The sequence below is a fragment of the Stegodyphus dumicola genome, chromosome X2, assembly GCF_044657685.1.
Source record: "Stegodyphus dumicola isolate Sdum_Otavi_A_Nest chromosome X2, ASM4465768v1".
In the NCBI taxonomy this organism is placed as follows: Eukaryota; Metazoa; Arthropoda; class Arachnida; order Araneae; family Eresidae; genus Stegodyphus; species Stegodyphus dumicola.
The window spans coordinates 164557434-164575703 of record NC_140781.1 but is presented as its reverse complement, the minus strand read 5'-3'; positions in this window follow the sequence as shown (position 1 = coordinate 164575703).

The following is an 18270-nucleotide window of genomic DNA, read 5'->3' as shown; positions in this document are numbered from 1 at the left end:
GTCTACACAGTCAAAAGAATTTAAATTTATGGCAGTATACGAAATTTATCTGCACTGTGTTAAGAAGAACTGAATACGTGTGTGGAAAAACACACATTTTTCATTCCTTTATTTGCATTTTCAGTAGCTGAGTTCAAAAGCAAGGTAACGAAATTAAGACATATTTTAAAATATCTAACTGCGTATTGCAAAGAACGGTGTAACAATAAAATGATAGTCGTCCACATTTTGATGAAAATAAATAGTGGTATAAGTTGAAATGAAGTTATTAATAATCATCAAACATATACTTTTTGAAAAGTTACAGTATTGTTACTGATAGCTACTTCCGACATTGTAAAATCGGTATGCGTGCAACAGCATATTAAACAAACAATGAAAGTTTCATTAAAAAAGAGATGATTCATTTTTCAACTATGTGTGCTATGGGTACAATTAATTACTTGTAAAATTTTAAAAATGTATTCTCACTATTAGACTAATAAAGAGCCCACTTCATTTATCAAAAACTGTTCTAGAAAAGAACTATTAATGATAACTAAATAACTTTATAAGTAGTTTTTCTTCCAGTATCGGGTTTAACTGAGAAAAGTTAATAAAAATAAGCTAAGTTGTTTTTGATATTCATGGGTACATAGACAAATATAGTTTGTGGCAAAGTTGTAATCAAATTAATTTTTCTTTCCCAGACTCGGGGTTTTCTGAATTGATTGTTCCTATTAGCCTACTAAAAATTTAATGCAGAAAAGAAATGATTTAAAAATTCCTTCTTAATTTTTGAATCAGATAGGCAACAGCGTATATGAATCAGCTTGTCAGGCTGTGATCGTACAGTATATAAAATATTTCAGGCTTTGATTGTACTGTATATAAAATTTACATGCTTATAGAAGAACACACGCTCCATATTTACGGTGTTTAAAATTATCACAGATTATAGCCCACCAGCGGTCGAGCGGTAAAGTCGCTGAACACTGGTAGTTCGGTCCGAGGTTCGAATCCCGCGAACGGGCTGGCTGCATAGGCGTTTTCGTGGTTTTCCCCATGTGTAACGTGTATACGAGCCAGTTTCCCTTAGAAAGTCCCCCACGAAGGCTATCCCTTCCCTTAGGCAGATAGCTCTCGAGGCTTCGCCATAATCACACACACACACACACACGCATCACGTAACAATATTATAACAATATTATTTCTCATTTAAGCAATCATTATATTTGGGCTGCAATTGTTATATCATAAGTATTAAGTGCATTACAATATTTTCATATTTCTTTATTGCAGGTAAGCTAATTTTGGCTGTATTATGAAACAATGGATTGACAGTTTTTGGGACGAATATTTAATTGCTGAGCTAAAGAAAGCATATAACCTTTTTATTGTTGCACGTATTAGAATAAAGCAGCTAATAATCGTTTCCACAAGATTAGATTCTGTCTGTTTATCCTTTTACAGTAGTTTTTTCCACTGTCAATATTCTTTGCACTAGAGAATTACACTCTAAACAGGTTTTACAGGACTGCTAACGGTTTACGCTAACAAACATTTTTTATTATATTCAGGATTAGCTATATCTTATTCTCAACAACTTGGACAATTACTAGGATTGAAGATTGTAGGTGCTCATAAAGACTGATTACATACTTACGGTGGTCAGCTCTGAAAAGTTTTCATCCTTACGTGTAAGGGTCGCGCTAGTGCCAGAATGGAGTTGAACGCTGGGAGTGTTCAGGCCGGATTAGATTCCACGTGAATTAGTTGGTTGCATAGTTGGTTTTCGTGGTATTTCCCAGGTGTATCGTGAATACGAACCAAATTAGCTTAGAAAAGTCTTCCACGATAGCATCCCTCCCCTTAGGCATATATGCCTTTGCCAAATTCAAGTAACCATAATCAAACTTACACGTAAATTAAGTTTATTCTCAAATATATTTAGCAGTTTGTAAAACAAACTTGTGTTTTACATCATCCTAGTAAAAATATTTCAAAAGTCTGATTTCACCGCATGTATATATTAGACAGTTCCCTTAGAAGGAATTCCACGAAGGCATTCTTCTCCTTGGACAGATAGCTCTAAGATGATTTGCCGTATTCAGTTAACAAAGAAATCAAGATCACCATGTATTTAATGAATCTGATTTTCTACAGGAAGAAATGCCTAAAGAAATATTTCAATTAAACTCCATAGTGTAGGCAGCACTAACTAAGATGTCAGTTACAGAGGTCATGTAAAAATTTTAATTGATGTAAGTTTAAATTAGTTTGGTAATTATTTAGAATATAAATTTTTATAGATTAGCGATATCTTTAGTTCTTTTAATCTCAGAGTGCATAAAGTAGCTTCTTTTTCTAACTGAAAGAGAAGAATGTAGGAAACTGTTACATACCTTATGGAAAAACTACATCGAAATTAGCGCATTAAATATGGCTCCTGCGAAATGCTATTTAATAGAAAGCAATGTGGATACAACATCCTGCTGTGCTTTGCCTTCATTCAAATGTGTGATCTAACACGTTCTAAGTTCAGAGTTATATTCAGAGTATTTAAATTGTAAAGTGCCCTTTTTGATTTTAAAAGAAGTCACATACAGACAAAATAAAATGATAAATTTATAAATAAATATTTATTGGAATGCGTAGATCTAAGTTTACCTTTCTTTCACAATGGAACGTTTAAAGAGGATTCATTTAGGTGAATGCTATGGAAGTCATTTTTCTTTTACTGAAGTACAGGTAAGCTCTGATATACCAGGGTAACAAACGGTTTTATTGTCGAACACGAAAACATCATAATAAAAGCCTAGTCTAGAACCAGTAGTTTTAAATGAGAATTGCTGTTATCTTTTCCACTTTTTTTAATACTTAATAGTCCCTTGTAAATTTCAAATAAAAGTAATTTGTGTTGTTTCAGGTTTGTTACATGCATTTGAAAGGGAAAAAATGCATGACTCGTGTTCTGTTTTGAGAAATTTTTATGCTAGAATTCGCTTCTTCAGGAAAAGATTTGTGTTTCGGGGGAATTTAAGACATGTTTCTTTATCTGTTTTGTTTTTTCTGAAAATGCTTTTCAATTTATATGTAAAAAGCATTGAGTTCAGTTCGATTCATTTACTGCAATTTAAGAGTTACTTTAAATAATGACCCATTTAAAGTACTTAGTGTTTTTTGCCATATGATTTGTGGTCTGAAAAGTAATTTTTTGAGACCTGAAGATTTCAAGTTGTAAAACATGTTAGAAACCATTAATTTTCTGTTTTAAAAAGTGTCTTGAGTAACACAAACATTTCTTTGAGGTGCCACAGATTTGAGCTTAATGAATATGGTTTCTTGTGAATTCGTTATATTACAGAGATCACTTCAAAAATTACTTTAAGATGTTAATGTTCTCTTGACTGAAGATATACAAGTCTTCTTGGGAAAATATACTTCTCATGTTACAGATAAATTTAATACGAATGCATGGTATAGATATAAAAACATCATAATTTCTGTTTTATTTAAATGTATAAAATATCAAATACAAGGAAATCGACATGCCAAGGGGAAATCATAAAACAAACAAAAACTCGTTCAACTCTATGGGCGTAAATAAATAAACTAAGCCCTTACATTTATGACTCTTCCCTGAAACACAAATTTACATTAACCAAAGTAACAGCTTTTCACCTAAGACCTTTTTGCTGTCATGCAAAATATACTTGGAGGGAATGATGAGGAAGCAACAAAGTAGCGACAATAATTAAGAGTGAGAAAAAAGACATTTTAGAAGGGGTTTTGCTTTTAAAGGTTATGTTTTGTAATGCTGAGATATAATATGGTTACTGCCAATGACAAAGTTATAATAAGTAGGAGACGTGTTCCCCAGTAAAGAGAGCTCAAACGACAACGAATATTTCACATGGTATGCATGAGCTTAAGTTTTGGACGTCATGATTTCTGTACTTCAATATGCATTTTCTTGTTACTGAAGTACTACGTTTATGCAGATCTCCGCAGGTAAAAATTATGAAGGACACAGATATTTTAAAAGAGATATTTATAATATATATTCGCCTATTATACAAGTAAAGTTAATATCAACCTCACAATGTGCGATACTAAACTGTACGGAAAAATGTGAGCTTTGAGGCTTTGCACGTTGTTTAGTAATTTACGAATTTCCACAGCCTTTTTCGTGAAATTTTAAAATTATAACTCTTTTAAAACAGAATAATTTCTTAAATTTTGCACGAAAATGTATCATTTAAGACAACTGTACTTGTATTTAGCTTTCAATATATATACCACTTTCTTACTGTATCAAAAGAAAAGAAACGTTAATTAATTATTACACACGAAAGGTTCTTTATACCCACATTTCTATATACACCACATATTTCTGAATCATGGTATATGTATAAATGTGAAATAGAAGGGTTAGATTGATTTCTACAATTTCCTTAACAAGGCAATGCCCCTTGAGTTTACAATTTTATGAAACTCAAAATGCATTTATGCGCTAAGTTCTTTAATGATAAGTTTAGTTAGAATCCAAGCCATTTTATGTTGCATTATTTATTAAAAGAACTCAAACAGTTTCTTTCAGTCTCGATTCTGATTTCTTACATATTTCAATCCTGTGACTCGTTTCAAAGATAATTAAAGGAAAAGTAAGTTATGAGATTTAAGTGCCCTCAACAGAAATTATATTCCCTTATTACTTTGATGTTGAAACGAAACGTCGACAATGACAGCAATTGATTATGGTACATTTGATAAAAATCGATGAATTGCAATGAATGAATTTGGCAGCTAAATTTGCAAGAGATTACCACTGCATTGTTATTGGTATTAAACAGCAGAGGTCAAGCCAAATCATGTGTCTAGATAATACGGCAATTTGTAAAATTGAGACGTATTTGACTTTATTAAGTAAAATTTCAGTATCTGTAACAAAGAACTTTCTTAAATAAATGTCTAAATAGACAAATTGATACATCATTTTGTAGAAGTACAAGTGGTGTCAAACTTGTGGGCCTCTAAAGCATTTTACACGATCCACGAATAAAGTATTTGCTGTTAATATAGTACTGGTAATTTTAGATGTAGCAAAATTTAATTTCAGAGTGGATTACAATATATCGTTAATTAGAAGAACAGAAAAGCACGAACCTGTATTGCAGCGGTCATTATATTCAAGTCAATTCCAAAGTTAGCTTTGTCATACAGCCAATAGTACATACGTAATGCACATAACAGCCTTCTGATAGACGTTCAAAAGTGTTAAGAAAGACGTTAGTCATTAGATCTCAGGAAATGAAAATTTAAAACATGCATATAAAAATATTAGAAACGTTAAGATAGGACTGAGGTTATATGCGTAACTGCTACTGGAAAAAAGATAGATTGTACGCTATGCTTAAATGCCAGACTGGGTTAAGTAGACGGCGATGGTAGAATCAATGTTTAATTTGCCAGTTTAAAAAATGGTGTATTAGTTTTTCCCCCAATGAGCTGATTTTTCTGGTATATATTCTCTTTGAGCTAGAAACTATATGGTTAGCAGGATAGGCAGTAACGGAGCTATACAGAGAGACATGATATAGCTAAAGAGATAGACACAAACTAACGCGAACGGCTTATAAAACCTGTTTATTTGTGCATGTTGTTAAATCTACATGAAATCAATATCCATCATTTAGAACTGTTTAGAATATAAAATTATGCATAATACACGCTACTGTCATACGAAATTTCATATTGTGGAATTTAAATTGTAAATTATAATTTGATTTTAACTAAAGGATTAAATTGCAAGCCATGTCTTATATAGAGTAAAAAGAGTGGAAGGAGAAAGCACGCGAGGCAATCTGCCTAAAGGGAGGGATGCCTTCGTGGAGGACTTTCTGAAAGAACTGACTCGTATACACGTTAAACATGGGAAAACCACGAAAACGCCCATGCAGCCAGCCCTTCTCCTGGAATCAATCCCAGGTTATATAGTTTTGATTTGTGTACGCAATAAAATTGTATAGTTTATTTGTAATAAGAAAATATCAGTTTCAAAAGACTGCCACTTACGTCATTGTTACGAAATGAGTGTTAATAAATACTCGACATTTTGAAAGGCAAACTGCGGATAGAAAGTTACAATATTTGAAGTCTGGCTTATAGCAAAACAAATGTTTTTACGAAAGCAAATAAATCCAATGAATCAACAATCCTGCAAGTTTTGCTCTTGAACACATCACTGATAGAAGATCACAATCGTTTACTGATGGTGAATGGTTTAAAGGTTGTTTGATTACATCTGATATTTTTTTTACCATGAAAAACAACAATTACTATTTAAAACATTATTTTTTCAGCCAACTGGAATTTGAAAAGTATTAAAAAAATCATTAGTTATTTACGATGTTAGTTAAAAGGAAAAAATATAGATTTTGCAGCGTTCTCAATAGCAGTTTGAGAGTATTGACATAACAGATACTACACAGCTTGTCGTTTTATTATGAGGTTTAACTGGAGAATATGGAATAATTGAAAAATTAGTAAAAATAATTCCTATGAAAGGGAAAACTGTTGCACAAAAATATTATTTTGAAATAAAGATTGCTATGCATAACTGTAAATTACTTTGGATTTGTAAGCGATAGTGAAGCTCCTATATTTGGTATAAATTAAAGTAGGGCGAAATTAAGAAATATAGAGAAAATTTTAGACTTATGTTTTTATCTACATCATACGATATAGACATTATTCATTAAGAAGATATAACATTATTCATTAAGAAGTAGCATTATTACTTAAGAAATATTATTCATTAAGAGGCCTTTGTGCCAAAAGTTTGGGGACGGATAATGTTATGGAAACTATAAATAAAATAGTCAGTATTTTGCCATGGACAAGCTCTGAACCTTCAATAATTAATGTATTTCTTGAAGTTGGAAGTGAATACAGAAAAATAATTTATCATAACTAGGTCAACGGGTTAAGTAGAAAAGTTTATTAAAACATTTTTTTATCTAACAAATGAAATTAAATTTTCATGACGCAAAAAATAAAACCATCGACGAGCTACATAATGAAACACTAATAACAAATTTAGCATTTCTTGTTGAATTAAGCTGGCATTTAAATATTCTCAATAAAAAGATGTAAGGAAAGGTAAACCTATCACTTACATGTATGTTTTATTAAAGCTTTTAATGCAAGCTTACAGCAGAGTCAAACTGCAAGCATGGGAAACATAAGCTGAGGTAAAAAGTAATTATCGCATTCCCTATACTTATATAAGTCCCACCCTGATTTTTCGTTTGAAAACTATCAAGAATATTAAAGAGAATAAAATTGTTACAAGAAGAATTTGGAGAAAGATTTAAAAAGATTTCAATGAGTTGGCGCCCGATTTTACATTATTTTCATTACCATTAAGAACGAACATGAGTTCTTAATGGTAATGAAAATAATGTAAAATCGGGCGCTAACTCATTGAAATCTTTTAAATTTTTTGTTTGTAGACCAGAAAATCTACAAACGGAGCTAATTAATTAAAAATATGGTAAAACATCTTGTTCAAAGATTTGAGATCTGAATTCTTTTGCTCGTACTTATCAGAAGATAAATATCATCCGTTACGAATAGTTGAAATAAGAATAATTGTTTCTTTGAAAGTACATTTTTATGAGAACGGTTTTTATGCAGTTGAAAATTAACAAGTCTGAAAAGGGGACCCGATTGATCCATAAACATCTAAAATCCATGATGAAGATAGCTTCTAGTAATTTTTTTACAAAGCTAGAAACATTATCAAAATCGAAATGCCAAAAAGTGCCAAGATGTATGAAGAAATACCAAAGTCCGTAATTATTTACATACAAACACGTTATTATAACGCAATTACTTATATACGTTATTTACATTCTTCTGCATGCGCCGAAGAAAAAAATTAAAGAATAAGAAGGAGAATAGTTTGTCATTACTCATTCTTAAATTTTGTCTCATTTGAGCATTTTCAAAATTTACTTAATTTTAGCTTATCTTAAAAGTAACTTATATTATTAATTCAACATATTAGAGTTATTTGAAATAAACATCAGACCAAAAATTTCATACTTAGCTGTTAGTAGGTTTGGATTACAAAGTGTATCCAACAGAAATTCCTTGCAAAGATTTTTCTTAGAAATAAAAAATAATTAACTTGAAAGTGAAATTTTTCTTTTTCGTTAATATTGTTTATGTGTGTTCTAATAAATATTTAGCAGGTTAAAATTTAAATTAAGTTAAAAGATAGTTAGGTATTTGAAATTTAGTTTTAAATTTTAATTTTCTTAAAATTTATAATTTTATTAAAAAAAAACAAAATTTTGACCTCTCAGCTACTTTCGGATTGTGAAGTCAGCCCACATGCAATGTAAGCTTAAAATCTATGCCTTATAGTATTATTGATTTTTTTTAGCTTCTGTCAAAATTTATATTAAGCCTTTGGATTTGATTATTTTTACTTGTCAATCAGTTGTAAATATTACTGTTCCCTAATGACAAATCTATGAAGTTTGTACATTTTGCTGAATTAGCATGAAGGCGCAAGGCTTTATATATAAGTACAATTAACCATTATTTTATGTTAGTCTGTCCATTAATTATTTAGTTTTTGGAACTCTAACTCCCTCTTCAGAAATATTTCATACACATGCAAATATACAAGCCAAAAAGATGAAATTGTGTTCAATGAAAAACGTATAATGGTAGAAATTTTAGGTTGTAAGGAATTATAGCATTCTCCCGTGTCTTTCGTTTGGTGTAAGTCATAAACACAACCATCTAGCAAATAATCCACGACTCGAATGCCAACGAAGGCATTGTTAATTTTTAAGGATTTCCGGCTCCAAAGTTCACCAAATGCGCCGCCCAGTCGGTATAGTGGTCAGGGAAGCTGACTGCGATGCCGAAGGGGATGGGTTCGAATCCCGGAAAAGGCATGGTTGTAACTGTCCGTCCCCTTCATAAGGCCCACTTGTTAGGCGTCTCCATAATAAAGAGACCACCACCCACCACATCCGGCCTTGTATAGATTAATGGACTGGGTTACATTTGTAATTGTTCACAATCTACCATTGGAAAATAAAAAGTTCACTAAAGGCAAGGTGTGCGTGACATTGTAAGCTAGGTGATTAGTAGCAAAGCAAAGTGATGTTATATGTGACAAAAATATTAAGTTAAATTTACCTTCAGAATTTTCGAAATATCTTTAAAATCTTATTTTTACTCTCATTGTATGTTTACGTGAGTTAATAGACATCTAGAATGCAAAGGTATTTAAATCAAGTGACAGTTAGTCAAGTACCAACTCTTATAATCTTTTTAGTTCAATTATTATTGTCAACAAAACCTAAGAAGACTTGATTGAATTTTTTTCTCATCACATTAACTCTTTCCTTGATTCGGCAAGAACAACTCGGGATGAGAAAAACCATTACGCAGTATACCCGGTGTCCTCAAACTCTTAACATATGTTTAACTCGAATGCAAGAAGTAAATACCTACAGTTTTCACTGCAAAGCATTTCTTTAGCCCTATCAAAGCGACCACTAGCAATTAGCGCTGAAGAAAAAGTAACCGCAGAAATTTTACCCCTTCAGGGAGTTCTATTGAAGAACAAAACTGGTCTTCTCTTCCTCGCAGAATAGCGTCACACATGTATAGAATAAAAAAGGACTATATTTGTACCAAGTGGTAAATTCGATACTTTAGAAGTTTATTGCTATCGATATCGAAGGCTACGTGATTTAAATAGGCTTCCTACTTAGCAAAGTTGGTGTATGCAATTCAGGCAAGGAAACTAACTACATTTGAACTCGAGTACAACATTTTTTAATCGTTTTTTCATACGATTCCTTATTAAGGCAGAAATAAATTAATTTAAAGGTTAAAGATTAAATTAACGTAATTTTCATGTTATAAGCAATTAACAGTACATGCTTTTGATAATCTTTTAAATATCTTCATAGACTTGTAATTTAGTTGTTAAAAACGCTTTATGCATATTGTCATAAAACTATATTTTGATAAGAATTTCAGATTTGATCATTAATTGCAATAAATTAGTTACCGCGTTTCTGAAATTAGTTCTAATGAATTGCGTAGGCAGGTTATAGAAAACAGCACTTTTTATATACTTACGTTGAACATTTGAAGAGAATAATTCTTTGTCTAAATATTACAAAAAATAGTCTTTTGCATATATAAAAATACTCCTTTAGCCAAAAATATATTACTCGAACAAATAACTAATATTTTGCTGTTAGCATTTTGCTTCTAAATTTTATTGTATATTTAATAAGCTTAAAAATTTCATGCAGAAGAGAAATTAAATTAAATAAAAATTAGCTTACAACTTCAAACGAAGATAATTTACATGCGGGCATAATTTTTTATACATTTTAACCAAGTTGTACTAACACTGGAATCTTTCCTGGGTTTAAAAATATGTATTACTAATTACTGGAGAAGCCAACGGATATCATAAATGGCAAAGCTTGAATTCTGACATTTTATTCCTCTTCTGTGCTTTGTAAAGACACTGATCTTCGAGAATTGTATCTTGGGAAATAATTGCATAATTACAATGAAGAATAAATAATACTGATTTAGTTTATTACTTTATGGCTATTTAGAATAATAAGTATAACAAAGCTGTGATGTAAAGTTTTTTTATATTAAAATCTAATAATGAAATATTTCTCTGTTAATAAATAACTCTTCTTCTCTAAACAGGGGAGGGCTTACAAAACACTGAAAAATAATTTCCAAATGCACATTTAATGACAGACCAGAGTTAATAGCATTTCTCCAGATGAAAGTTCAGGAATCATAAAAGGAAAAAAATATTACCTTGACAAGCGGACAGGCAAAAGATTATATTCTACAATTATTTAGCGAAAACCATTCTAGAGACGAGAGTTTCAGTAATGTCGAATACAGACAAGACAAGCAAGAAAATATACGAGTAATTTCAAGTAAAATTAGTTTTCGGAATAATCATTGTAAAAAATAAGGGATTCGAACACATCACTTTTTATAAAAAGGTATCTTTTGACAGAGAAGTAAAAATATATCATGCTGGACTTTGAATCAATAATTAGATTTTTGAAGAGCTATGGAAAATTGAAGTCAGCTGAAACACGTATTGAATTATTTTATGGGGAGAAAAACCGGCTGGACTTCATGAATCATCTAAAACTGTGAACTAAAGTTAGGAAAACAAATCTTTCAGTTTTCTGAATCGCTCAAATGAAACTTAAACGCCTAGTTAAATAAACTTACATTGCTTGATAGTACTTTTTTAATAATTAAGATTAATATTTTTTAACTTTTTTCATTTAAGGCTTTTTATGGGTATGTGTTATAGCGAGAAATAGCACATAGATGTTTTTTCGTGTACTTCTAAACTGAACGTATGAACGTTAAATTATCTTTTAATTAATTTTAAGGTTTAATAAATGTTTTATACACGGTTTTGCTTGCTTTAAATAGTATGCATTAAAACATTTTTAAAAATTAATTTAAAGGTTAAATTGTCAGTTTTAATGCACTTTTAAACTGAAGGTCCTCTTTTTCTCTATTTTATAAAATGGTACAGACAGATTGATATTAAAAAAACTCACGTTTCGAATGATTTGTTTACAGTAATACAAACTATTCCTCGTTTTATTAAGATACATTAAAATATTAATAAAAACACTGAACGAAACGAAAAATACCTTTATGATAAGAATGGGTTCATTAAAACCATTGGTGATCATTCATATAGTTTTAGTCTTCATATAGTTTTCATATATATAGTCATATAGTCTTTGTATAATCTTCATATAGAGTTATATAGTCTTAAATTAAGTTAAACAATAAATTCATCATAATGCTTTTTTCAGTGAGGATTAAATATCAATGTTACATAACCCTTACTGAAAAAAAAAGCATTTTGTTTATCAAAACTGACGTTATTATTGAAAGATGGCATAAATAATTTTAGGATTTAAATGAAAATAGAGCATAAAATCAGAAAAGGAAAGTAAAGGATACTACCAATTCAAGTAAATGTTTAAATCACCCAACAAAATAGCGAATAAAAGCAAATTGCCTAAAATATTGCATTAACTGTTTAATATGTGAATTAAATCTTTCTCTTATGAATTTAAAACGAGAATTAGTTCAAATATATAATAAGCACTATTTAATTATATTGTTAGATGAAACATATCGCAATAAACTTGCGCATTATTAATAAGTATTAGAACGCTTTCATTTTAATAATGCAGAAATACATCATTACTTTGAATAACTGAATAAACTGTGCAGTTTTATCATAATTACTTTATATTAGATTATTCCTTTCAAATAGCTTTTGGGTTTGTGTAAGAGATACATTACACGTGTTATATCTTAGTAAATGTATTTTTCAAAGAAACCAAAACTTCCTTCTTAATGTTATGACATTGACATAGAGCGAACTTAGTATTTTTTTGCTGCAAAAACTTTTCTTCAAATTGTATTTTACTGCTAGAAAATGTATGTACATATTTCGAATTATAAACCAATCGCGTAAGAAATGAGTACAAATTTTGGAATTTTTTCTTTCTCTCGTGGCAAGAGTCGATAGCGAAGTAAACTTAAGGAAAACAGAATTTGGCAAACATCCCTGTCACGACAGGAATGTGTCCCGTTTTAATTAAATCCTAAGTGAACTTTACAAGCTGTCTGGCAGAGATACTTTCACAGTAATAGTCGAATGTCCCTACTTAATGGATGTTACCTTCCCAGCTTATAATCTCAAAGGAAGAAAAAGGCTTGAAATATAGTAAAATATTAACTAGGTTTCTCTTTATTCACTTAAAGTTCATAAAAGCAAGATTTCAATAACATTTTGCTATTGAAAATTAAACGTAAGTTGTACTTTGGTTACACTTTGACACTTCATTATTTAAATTTCATATGTAAGAAATTTTAAGAGTCTTTATATTTGCGGTACTTTATGTTCAGATTCATCATACTTACTTAAGAACAGCTGTTGACGAAATATCATGAAAGCTCTTATAACTCGATTATTTAATCGAATAACAAAATTTCATGTAAATTTGGAAGGAAATCATTATGTTACAGCAATGTATAAATTAACCCAATTTTAAGCGAAGTAAATCTGTGTAAGATGTTTAAATATTTGATTAATTTTAATATAGTTTGGATTTTAATTTTGAATAGTACTTAGACATTTGTCTTTTTTATGCAATTAAAATTATTGGCTTTATCTTCATCCACATTTCTAAGATTTGTGCCGTAATACGATCAGCATAAAAAAATTTCATTAGTATATTTAATACGAATAAAAGCTGCCTCAACAGTTTTCCAATTAATTTTTAGCCTAAATATACTCTTTTTAAATTGGGCTATCACTAGCAAAGTGGACAGCAGCTGTTGAGGTCATCTTGGCTTTATACATGGATAACGGTCTGGTTGCATGGAAATGTTGCTCATTCCTTATGCGTATGTTATGCACAAGCAAGTTTCCTTTAAAAAGTCGTTCACAAAGATATTTTCCCTCTTTAATTATGTAGCTTTAGTGTGCTTTTCCATGACTAATTAAGGTAACCAGCTAACATCATATAACTCATGCTTTTCTAATTGGAAATTAATTTCTCTTAACAGAAAATCAAAAGTGCTTTTTCCTTTATTATTCATTTCATTAATTCCAGACTCTTTTCTAGTGATTTATTCTGCGGAGTTTCCCGTCAACTAGTGTAAATTAGCGACAAAAAAAAAAAATAAGCGTAATAAAATTCGCGGTGACTGATTAATCAATCGTGTGAAGCGAAAAATGGTACTATTTTAGAGTGGATATCACCCATATCGAATTAATGTCAGAGGAGAATTTTCGCTTAATATTTTATCATCGACTTTTACCAGAAATGGTATATTTTGCTGTGGCGACCAGAGACCTCGCCCGGGGAATCCCCTTTCGTTGTTAATCAGCTGTCTTTTGTAGTTCCTGAATTTTTAAACGTCACGAAAATCTTATACCAAAATCTTCTAGTTGGAGAAATAGAAGTAATGGAGGGTCGACTTCACAAACAGAATAAATTCTCTTCTTGTGGAACGGAAGTGAAATATATGAATGTCGAAATAAAAAGTTACCAACACAAAACTTTATTCATTTTCCCAAAGATCGCATATTATGTTTGGTTGTATATGATTTTTTTTCAGAGAAAGACGTAAGCAAATACATTGCTACATAAGTAACATAAGTAAAGATCACAGTACAGTTCAGTACTAATGAGATAATCGGCTGCTGATGCACATAACATACAAAACCTAAAAACTAATATTTGAGATTTAAAAGGACAGCATCATTTTACATCAAAGAAAGTTAAAACCCAAATGAAAATTTTTACTAAGTGAACTCCGATAAGCTCAAACAAGGTAGATATCATTCTGAAAGAGAGCAGATAATATAAAATGCCACATTTAATGTAACACACCCAATTTTTGGCTATCACTAATAATCTGTAAATATAGCACAAATCAGAAAAATAATCAATGGTCTATTAAACCGGTTAGTAACATGGATTTGAAACTAGTCTGAAACGAATATTTATATTTTTTATTTTACATTTGTGTATTCATTTGCATAGTTTGAAAGTAAAATATTTAAAAATACATAAATTATTTCACATATAGCTCTTTATTTATTTCAGTGAAACATAAATTCAGTAGGACAAATATCTCCCAAATTAGTATATTAAAATGCCAAGTGGAAAGCTGGCAAGTAGAAAATGCATGGTTGAAATCCCAACGAAGGTAACGCTGATTTTTCTCGTTTTCTGTTTCGAAAATAATCCGATGAACTTGATGATCTCTACATAACTACATTGTTATAAAATATTTTAGTGTAGTTTTATAATTACACTTCATCATCTATATTAAAGGACAAATACTTTGAACTATAGAACAAATACATTAAAAAATACATTTCGTTAAGGACTATTCTTATAAGTGTGCAGTTTCAATTACTACTGGTTAAATTGGATTACACGGCTTATAATACTACATGTATTTTTAAAAACATATGTAACCTGTTTGGATGGAATAAAACCAGACAAACTATTTATAATAATATGAAATTATACTACTTAAAATTACATATAATATTAAACTACTTACGGATATAATATATAGTTTGAATTTTCTTTTAGACTGCAGTTTATGCTTCAACATTTGGATACTTATCACATTTGTCTCAGATAGTATTCAAAGAATTCGAGAAATTAAAATTGGAAGCTAAAATCTTCACTATATTTCGAATGTCGTCAGATTTGAACATTATGGACCAGAAAAGAAAATGCAAATTCACAAACGTAATAACTAGGGCATTTGGCGTGAAATTCGTGTTTATTTTTGTGAATTTTAATGAATTTTCTAGAAAATACAAGATCGATCTACAAATGTAGAACAAATAAAATATATTATAATTTATTTTACCTTTTTATAAAATCTTTTATTATAAAATTTATTATAAAATTTAATATATTTTTTCTATTTTCCATTAGAATTTTCTCAAAAATAATACACTGCAAAATTAACCTCCTCCCCAATTCAAACCTCAAGATTAACCCGCGAGCACACGCACCGATCCGACGAACACGAGAACACGCGCCGGGTATGTCATACCCGACTAAAAAAATTGTAATTAAAAATTTGTCAAAAAAATATTAATCGTTTTTTAAAAGAAATTAAATGTAAAACCAAGTTAATACTTCATTTTAGACAAAATAGGAAACAATAAGGAGAGGAAAAATGATTTACTTACAATTTTTTGAACATTGTTTACAAAATGAGGTCATATGTTCCATACATATACTTTTGCTACAATTTTCACAAATGAATCTAGTCTTTCTATCTTTTTTCTTGGGGCACTCTGTACACCTCTTGTAAGTCATTTTAGGTTTTTTGGGGGACAGTTCATTGTTAACATGTTCATCGGTGGTCAGTGTTTGTCCAGAATCAGGAACCACAGATGCTCGTCGTCGTTCACTTTGAACATTTTCTATTAGCTGCATCCCTAAGGCTTTGAGAAAAGTACTCATCCCGTTCACGAGTGAAATTTTTTCGTATTGAATCAATATAAATATTTGTATTGTCAACTACATGTTTTAACATATCTTCATCGATAAGCAATGACAAGGAATCTAAAGGTGTTGAGAAGTCTTTAGAATACTTTGTATTTCCAGGGAGTTTAGTTATAATATTTTTGGCGCCAATTCTAACATTAGTCCGGAATTAATTTTTGTTCCATTTTTTCCAACATAAAAACTCATTGCTACATTCTAGAGTTTCATTTTCTGTTTCTGTATCTGAATCACTACTCTCTATGGGTGAATCATGATTACTATTATATTCTTCGTCATCAACATCTTCCTCTTCTTCACTAAATGAATTCTCATCAGAAGAAACTGTTTCAAGGAGATTTCTCAATCTTTTCATCTCTTCATCGTAAGGAATATACGGCGTCATGCTTACAACTCAAGATAAACCTATGCTAAAAGTTTGAAAACGAGAAGTGCGAAGTGACTCACTGAGAAACGCGAGTACACGCACGGGTATGACATGCCCGAACAATGCTGTTCCTAAAACACCGTTGCACTTGCCACCTCAGGAATTTCCCCCATTTAAGTATGTGACCTTGAACTCAGCTACACCAAGTTTCGTTTTTTTATGAAATAATGGGCGAGAAATATACAAAAAGAAAAACGCTCATGGGTATGACATACCCACCGCGTGTGCTCGCGGGTTAAACTTTAAATTACCTTAAGTTTTACTGTAATGCGAGAATACAAGAAAATATCGATTTTGGAAGTTATATAGAAACTGTCCCATGTTTCCTGTCAATGCGAACAAACAGCTGTAATCAGAAGCTATAATTTTTAAAATCGTGCTATTTAATAAAGATAAAACAGTATAATGTATGAAATCCACATATAATTAAATGTAAATCTTCAGCTAAAAAATAGTGCTGATGAGTGCCTAGAATTTAGTTTCCTTATAAATGCAAATTTCAATTAAAATTAAATAATGTAATTTTTTTAATAACATACTAGTCACTTTTGTTATAGCTTCTTTCATGGTATGTATCCCCTAAGAAATTTTAATGACAGTCCACTACTGCGAAGTTTTTCGTGAAATTATTAGTCTAATTCCCAAACCGCGAAAATGCTCCAAATCATCCCTGCTTATCCGCCATCAGCTCGCGTTTTCTGAATACTTCCTCCTGCCAAAATTTTAGTGCATCAGCAAACATTTTCTATAATTTGCATATTGTTAAACCAATCGCTATTCCCTATTATTTACTCGTTATTCTGTGCTCGTTATCAATGAATTTCAGTGTAGTCCTTGATAATTTTTAAGCAATATATTCTTCATAAATGAGTTCTTATTGATGTTTTATACTCCTTGCATAAAAGATTATCTACTTGTATATTTTTTCTCTTTAAAATAATTCCTCTAATTTTTTTCCTCGCAAAAAGCCTTCAATTACTTCAACACTCTTGATTGCGAAAAAGCACTTAATCCTTCAAAGAATGAGTGTTTAATATTATAAAAGGAATCTCTTTAATAGTTTCAAGAAGGATACATAATTACAACCGTGAAGAGCTCTTTATTTTGTCAAGTTTATGTCAGTGAATTAGTTTGATTAATTTGCCATTTAAGCGTATCTTACATTAGTCGTTTTTAAATCTTTTTCTCATTCTTTACTAATGGAATAGCTTTTTCTAACCCATAAAGAAAATGACAAATAAGGAACTGATATCAGACTTTTATTTCATCTAATTAGTTACTGAAACGTATATTTTAATCAATTGTTGGCAATAAGATATACCTTAAAACGTTAAATTATACTACATTTTTAAGCAGTAAAATGCAAAACCTGCTTCAGTATCCAGTATTTCATATTTGGAGAGCTTCAGTATTTTATATTTGGATTGTGAAGATACATGTTTAATCTCTGATTGTGAAGATACATGTTTAATCTTTCACGAACAAAGAATAATCGTGAAAGAAGTTGCAGTGTGTCGCCAAACAATATTTAAAAACATTATTAAGTATAATAAATGGAAAAAAAAGTATTCTAAAACTTCGTATTCGATATGCATTTTCAGCCCAGTTTTTAATTATAATTTATGTACAATTTGAATTTTGTATTTGACCTACATTTATTGTTATAAACATTTTAATTGCTGTAAATCT